Source organism: Terrapene carolina, unplaced genomic scaffold (genome assembly GCF_002925995.2).
Source record: "Terrapene carolina triunguis isolate 2854851 unplaced genomic scaffold, T_m_triunguis-2.0 Scaffold62, whole genome shotgun sequence".
Classification (NCBI taxonomy): Eukaryota; Metazoa; Chordata; order Testudines; family Emydidae; genus Terrapene; species Terrapene triunguis.
The window spans coordinates 53,962,001-53,969,938 of NW_020664413.1; positions in this window are offsets into that span (position 1 = coordinate 53,962,001).

The window sequence follows — 7,938 nt, forward strand, 5'->3', positions numbered from 1 at the left end:
GTAAAATTGAGTTAATTATATTCACCTCTAAACTACTTTGAGAGCTACAGCTGAAATGCTCTATAGTAGTGCTAAGGATGATTAATATACTGAAGATTTAGCTTAAGCCAGAGATCAGGTTTGCTTGCATAGGCCCCACCTGAAAGGCAGGGTTTTGTGTTCTCAGGTGCTGGCAGCCCGAGTACCAGCCTTCTGACACATTTCCATTCTAAAGATGTGCCCATCAACCTCTGCCTCAATTTATTGGTGAAATGGAAATAAAATCTCACCCCTGCCTGAGTTTGACTTGGTTTGTATTTTAATCTTGTGTTTCAATGAAGCTTTAGTCAGAGAGAGCATTCCAACTTTAACTTAAACTTTTTTGTGGGGGAGGGAAATACATTTTTAGATAGAGATGTATTAATCCTAAGTATAGTTCAATTCCCATAAAAGCAAAAAAAAAAAAAAATGCAATGTTCATTGGTTACTGGGAGATGAGGAAAAATGAAGAAATCAAACAGAAAATATTTAAAAAAACAGTGACAAGAAAAAATGTGGATGGCAGCTGAAAAGAGCAGAGGGAAGGGAGGGTTTGAGACAGATCCATTCTCACCAGAATTCTAATTTGGAGAGTAGAATACATATTGACAATGTGTGATTGACTGCACCTTTATGACAACGTTTGTGATCAGGAATGAATGTAAAACTGGATTATTTAAATTACACTTATCATTACATGAAATGAAAAACATGTAGACTTTGCTGATTTTGAAGATACATTGACCTAATGTCTTGTTTGTCTTGTTCAAGGTTGTAAAAATATACTCCTAAAGTTGCATTCCTACATCCTTACTAAGGCACTTGAATAAGTTGCCTGATTTTTTCAAAAGTGATCAGCACCCTATCGCTCTTATTCACTGAGGAGAGTTGTTGGTTGCTCAGTAATTTTGATCCCACTGTTTAGGCATCCAGCTTTTTGAGAAGGCCCACATCAATAGTCTTTTTAGTGAAGTATGGTGCATTTTATGGGTTAAATGTTTAAAGCTATTGTTTTGTACACATGTAAAGGTATTTGTATGCACAAATCAAGTAGTCACACATTTAACTATACAATTCACAAACGCTAAATTGAGATCTACCTATATAATCACATACATACGTAAAACCTGCTAGAGCAATTTGGAAGGCACTTTTGAAAACTTGTCTCTTAATGTCAGCTGATTACTTTCTTTGAAAAAGGTTTGTTTTAAATAATGGTGTGTGAATTAAGTTATGAAAACTTGCATAGGGACATCAGAGAGTCCTCTATTTCTGCTAGTATAATGCACAGACAGACACCTGCAGTGTAAGGTGCCTACTGCCTAACAATATGCTTCAGCCCTGACCAGGTGGGGTCACTTCATACAATGAGAAGATAATTCAGGCTCCATGTGCATTCAATCCTTGCATTTCTTCTGAAACTACCAAAAGGTTGCCAAATAGTTCCACCTTTGGCAGTTGTTTTATTTTGTGGCTCATTAACTGGGACCTGCCATATTAAGCAATATTATCCTATACAATTCTTTCCACCCATATATCTCAAGAGCCCATGTGGAGGAACATGAAGCTCCAGTGAGTTTTCTTGCTTTACTGTCTCCCTTACTCACGTGATGTCTAGAATAAGACTTGGATCCATACATAGTGGCTGTAACTAGGTTTATTTCCTTTAGTACTGACTTGAATTAATCATGGTTCTGGAGTTCATTAGGTCAGTGTGGGTCTAGGGAAGTATATTGTTACCCATGAGGGCTCAAGGCTGGCTGCTGAAGCTTCTACATCCCCTGTGTGTGTCTTCTACGTTCATGCCTCCAGGATTTCTTGGGAAGAAAGTCTTACCCAGAAATGAACCACTGCATTAACTTCAGGGAAAATTGGGAGAATCTTTGGGTTTTGGAACCTTCTAGAATTTCAGGGATTGCTGACTGAACCATTTCCCATTCTTCCTTAGCAATTTCTTCAAAGGCTGGATATACAGGGGGTGGTAAAGTTTGTGTCTTTGTGGTGGATAGGAGATTTCCTTTGTCACCACTTTTCTCATAGTTTCATGCACCGACTCTGTGGGTGCCCTGGGGCTGGAGCACCCATGGGGAAAAATTAATGGGTGCTCTGCACCCACCAGCAGCCAAGCTCCCCGCCGCCCCACCACCTCCTCCTCCCAGTGCACTGCATCTCTGCTCCTCCCTCCCAGCGCTTGCTACAGCTGTTTGGCCGCAGCAAGTGCTGGGAGGGAGGAGGTGGGGAAGGAGTCGAATAGGGGCTGGGGGGGGGATGGAGTTGGGGAAGGGGTTGGAATGGGGGGAGCAGAGCTGGGGGGGACTTTGGGGAAGGGGTTGGAGTCAGGGCAGGCCAGGGGCAGAGGAGGGTCGAGCACCCACTGGCGCCTGAAGAAGTTGGCGCCTATGGTTTCATGTATGCCTGGCAGAAAACCCCAAACTTGAGAAGCAGGAGAGGTTCTATGATCTGAAGTTGAGAGTTTGGAAGGAGCCAGAGCTTGTGGAGGGAAATGAGGATCCAGAGTGATTTTAGCCTTTTTTCCTTTTGGTGGCAGAATGATTGTTCCTGCAGGAGAAGGGGGTCTCTCTTTTGACTGCGGCTTCCACTGAGGTCATATCCCATGCAGCGTGTCTTTAGCACAGTCCTTCCTCAACAGTGTAATATAATGGGAGGGAAGGTCAGGGGAACATTCCTAAAAAGGAAGAGTCTCTAAAATAATGCCTGATGCCTTGCTAAGTTACTTTGTTACCCAGCTGAGAAGCTGAAATGGGAGCCTGCAGCTCTTTGGCAGTAGCGTGGTTGGAGTTTCTCTGGAAAGTCATTGATTGGTGATGTTGGTTCAGTTTGTTGTGTCCCAAAAGCTGCAGAGGACAGATTTGACCTAGTGGACATGTCTCTTGAGGCAATTTGGCTAGTGGGAAGGCCTGAACAGGCTGTCTAGACTCTGAGAGTCAAGGGAAGAGTAAGTGAGGGCTTGCAATCTTGGGGTAATCACAGCAGAGCTCCTGTGTGTGAGTGTGTCTTCACGCAGGTGGAGCAGCTCATGGCCTTTGGCTTGCTCCACCCATTGGAGGGGAGTACAGCTGGTGGTCCTGTTCAGGGAACAAAGCCCTAGACTCAGCTAGTCTGACCTCCTGCACATTGCAGGCCTGAGAACCTCACCCTCCCACTTCTGTAATAAACCCCTAACCTCTGGCTGAGTTTCTGAAGTCCTCAAATCATGGTTTTAAGACTTCAAGTTACAGAGAATTCATCATTTACACTAGATTAGGGTCTCTGCTAATCTGACCTGAGGGGAAATTCTTTCCCGACCCCCAATATGATGATCAGTTAGACCCTGAACATGTGGGTAAGACCCTGTAGGCAGATAGCTGGAAAAAGCTTCTCTGTAGTAACTCCCCGTGTAGTGCCCTGTCTCTAGCAGTTGGGGATTTTTGCTACTGGCAGTCGGCAATGGGCCACGTGCTGTCATAGGCAGTCCCACTATACTACCTCCTCCATAAACTTATCAAGCTCAGTTCTGAAGCCAGTTAGGTTTTTTGTCCCTTCTGCTCTCCCTGGAAGGCTGTTCCAGAACTTCACTCCTCTGAATAGTTAAAAACCTTCCCCTAATTTTGAGCCTAAACTTGTTGATGGCCAGTTTATAGCCCTAGAATTGTCAGTCCCCTAAGGAAAAGGTGAGAGAATGATGAAAGATGTTTTCACTATTCCCCAAAATGAGCCATTATAGCTAGGATTGCAGTGGATAAGGCAGCAATGCTGAGTTGTTGCTATGGCCACGGCACACTGCTGGAGGCAGAGGATCTAGAGGGCCAAGTCCTGAGCCTCATGGACATGTCTAAACGGCCTTTGGCATTTTCAAGGACAGGCACAACCTAATTTCTTGGAGTAGACTAGGGGGTCAGGATTCAGAATGAGGTTGCACCTGGTTGTTGGCTTATAAGACCGGCAACTTGAAAAAAGAAATGAATTAGGTTTTGAAGTCCTCACTTAGATCCTGTTTCAATTATAAAAACATAAGTCAGGTGTGAGTCTAAAAGTAGTCAAGCTTGTGACACATTATTGGTGAACAGAGTCAGACTGACAAACATTTATCTGTGTTCACTAGCAGTGTAAACTCTTTGTTACAGAGGTATCAATATGCCCTGGTCACAGAAGCCAAAATATGTCATTTTACAGCTGTCTGACTTGTCATTCCTCAGCATTGACTGCCTAAGCTAGTGCTGCAATAGGGAAAATTTGCCATAGGCAATGTCTATTGAATCTCAATTCCCAACATGCCCGAGTTACTATGTAATTGTACCCTAGAATGAAGTTAAATAAAGGGTCTAGTCATCAGCTGATGAACATGCCTGCCTGCTGGCATGTTTTCAGTTGTAGCTAGCCTATTCAGTATAGCAGCAGTGCCAAAAGCTTCACAAGACATTCATTCTTCATTGACTCTTCTTTAACAGTCTAGTATTAACCTAAGGGGGGCCCAAACCGCGGGCCTCAAAACCAAAGCTTACCAGGATGCTGTCAGGTTTTAAAAAAAACCCCACAGTTACCTTTGTAACTGCTGTTCTTCGAGATGTGTTGCTCATATCGATTCCATTTAGGTGCGCGCGCACTGCGTGCACGGCCATCGGAAAGGTTTTCCCCTAGCAGCATCTGTCGGATGGCTGTGGAGCCCCCTGGAGTGGCGCCTACATGGCGCTCAATATATGACCCTGCTGACCCGGCGCCTCCTCAGTTCCTTCTTGCTGACTATTCCGACAGAGGGGAAGGGGGGCGGGTTTGGAATGGATATGAGCAACACATCTTGAAGAACAACAGTTACAAAGGTAAATGTTTTTTCTTCTTTGAGTGCTTGCTCGTATCGATTCCAATTAGGTGACTCCCGCGCCTTACCTAGGTGGTGGGATCGGCGTGAAGGAATGTTGAGTGGAGTACTGCTCTACCGAAAGCTGCGTTGTCTCTGGCGTGCTGGATGATGGCGTAGTGTGAGGCGAAGGTATGCATTGAGGACCAAGTCGCTGCCCTGCAGATTTCCTGGATCGGTACCTGGGCCAGGAACGCCACTGACGAGGTCTGGACCTTAGTGGAGTGTGCGGTGAGAGCTGGGGTTGGCATGCTGGCCAGTTCATAGCAAGCATGGATGCAGGCCGTGATCCAGGAGGAAATTTTTTGAGAGGAGACCGGGAGGCCCTTCATCCAGTCCACCACTGCAAAGAAAAGCTGGGTCGATTTCCTGAATGGCTTAGTGCGTTTGATGTAGAAAGCCATGGCCCTGCGGACATCGAGGGAATGCAGTCGTTGTTCCCGGGGACCAGCATGAGGTTTTGTTTAAAAAACAGGCAGGAAAATATCCTGGCTGGTGTGAAAGGCCAACACCACCTTGGGGAAGAAAGACCGGGTGCAGTTGGAGTTGCACCTTAATTTTGTGGAAGACCGTGTAAGGCGGTTCTGAGGTGAGGGCCTTCAACTCGGAGACGCGTCTCGCCGACGTAATGGCGACCAGGAAAGCGGTCTTCCAGGAAAGATACAGGAGGGAGCATGAGGCCAGCGGTTTCAACAGGGACCCCAGGAGTCGCAAAAGGACCAGGCCGAGGTCCCACGCAGGGACAGGCTGCTGGATCTGAGGAAAGAGATGGTCCAAGCCTTTGAGAAAGCAACCAATCATTGGGTTGGTGAAGACCGAGCGGCCAGATGCACCCGGGTGGAAGCCCGAGATGGCAGCAAGGTGAACCCTCACGGAGGATGCCGCCAGGCCTTGCTGTTTCAGGTGCAAGAGGTACTCCAAAATGAGGGCACCAGCACCTGGAGGGCGTGTGTGCGGTGCTGGTCACACCAACATGAAAACAGTTTCCACTTCACCAGATATGTGGCTCGAGTAGAGGGCTTCCTGCTGCCCAGCAGGACCTGCCTTACGGGGTCCGAACACAGAAGCTCTATGGGGTTCAGCCAGGCAGCAACCCTGCCGTGAGGTGGAGGGACCGCAGGTCAGGATGACAGAGGCGACCGTGGTCCTGAGTGAGCAGGTTGGGAAGAGGCGGCAATGGACTGGAACATCCACCGACAGTTCCAACAGCGTGGTATACCAATGCTGGTGAGGCCATGCTGGAGCTACCAGAATCGCCCTCGCCCTGAGGACCTTGAGCAGGACCTTGTGCACGAGGGAGAACGGAGGAAAGGCGTAGAGCAGGTGACCCGTCCAGGGAAGCAGGAATGCGTCCGTGAGGGAGCCTGGGATGCAACCTTGGAAGGAGCAGAATGCTGGGCACTTCCTGTTGCTGCAGGTGGCATGCCATCAGGTTGACCTGGGGAAAGCCCCACCTTTGGAAGATCGGGTGGACAACATCCAGTCAGAGACCACTCGTGCGAGTGGAAGGACCTGCTGACGCGGTCCACCAGCGTGTTCTGGATCCCAGGAAGAAAGGATGCAAACAGGTGAATGGAGCGGGCTATGCAGAATTCCCACAGCTGAATGGCTTCCTGGCAGAGAGGGGAGGAACGGGGCCCCCCTTGCTTGTTGATGTAGAGCATGGCCATGGTGTTGTCAGTGAGAACCGCCACACAACGACCGCGCAGGTGCACCTGGAAGGCTTGACAAGCAAGGCGCACCGCCATCATCTCCCTGATGTTGATATGGAGGGATAGCTTGGACTGAGACCACAGGCCCTGAGTCTGAAGGTTCTCCAGATGAGCACCCCACCCCATAGTGGACACATCCATGACCAGGGACAAGAAAGGCTGTGAAAGGGGACTCTCTCGCACACCACTCGGGGGTCAAGCCACCAGCGGAGGGAGGCGAGGACCCGTGCCAGGGCAGTGACCACCGAATTCATGCTGTTGCTCCCCCGGGCAGTAGACTGAGGCGAGCCAGGCTTGTAACGGCCGGAGCCAGGGACTGGCGTGCCGGGTCATGTATGTACACGAAGCCATGTGGCTGAGGAGACTCAGGCAGCCCTGTGCTGTCGAGTTCGGGAAGCACTGAAGGCCTCTAATGATGCCCACGATAGCTTGGAAACGCAAGTCCGGTAGGAGGGCTGGCGCCTGAACAGAGTCCAGGACCACCCCAATGAACTCTATCCTCTGGGTTGGTTCCAGGGTCGACTTCACTATGTTGAGGAGGAGACCCAGCCGTTGGAACGTATACCTGACCAGGTGGAGGTGGGACTGCACCTGCTCTCTGGTGTGGCCCCGAAGCAACCAGTCGTCGAGGTAGGGATACACTTGCACCTGCCGTTGACGGAGGAAGGCAGCCACGACTGACATACACTTGGTGATCACCCGGGGGGCTGTGGAAAGGCCGAATAGAAAGGCCGTAAACTGGTAATGTTCACGGTTGATCACAAAGAGCAGGAAGCGCCTTTGCGCCAGATGAAGAGGGCAGGAAGGAACAAAATTGGAGAGAGTATCCCGCTTCCAGCGTGCGAAGGACCTAGCGGTCCAAGGTTATTTGGGACCACGCATGGTGGAAGTGGGATAAGCGATTCAAAAAGGGCGGGGAAGGGTCCGGGGGTAAGTCTGGTATGCCGTCCTCGGGCGTCCCTTCAAAAGGCCTGCTTGGAACCCAACAATGGCTTGGTCGGGCCCTGGCCTTGCCCAGACGGGGGGTTGGAGGTCTTCCTCCTGCCATTCCGCCCCCGCTGCCTGTAAAAGTCCTGCCTTGGCCAAGGAGGGTAGGAATGCTGCTGTGGGGCTTGAAGTGCTTCCGCTGGGTTGTACATACCCAGGGATTTAATGGTCGTCCTAGAGTCCTTAAGGCTATGCAGCCGAGAGTCAATCTGCTCTGCGAAGAGGCCTTCTCCATGAAAGGGCAGGTCCTGCAGCATCTGATGAACCTCAGGGTGCAGGCCAGAGGTTTGCAGCCAGGAGGTGTGCCTCATGGCAATCCCGGAGGACGAAGTACACGCAGCCGAGTCTGCAGCGTCCAGTGAGGCC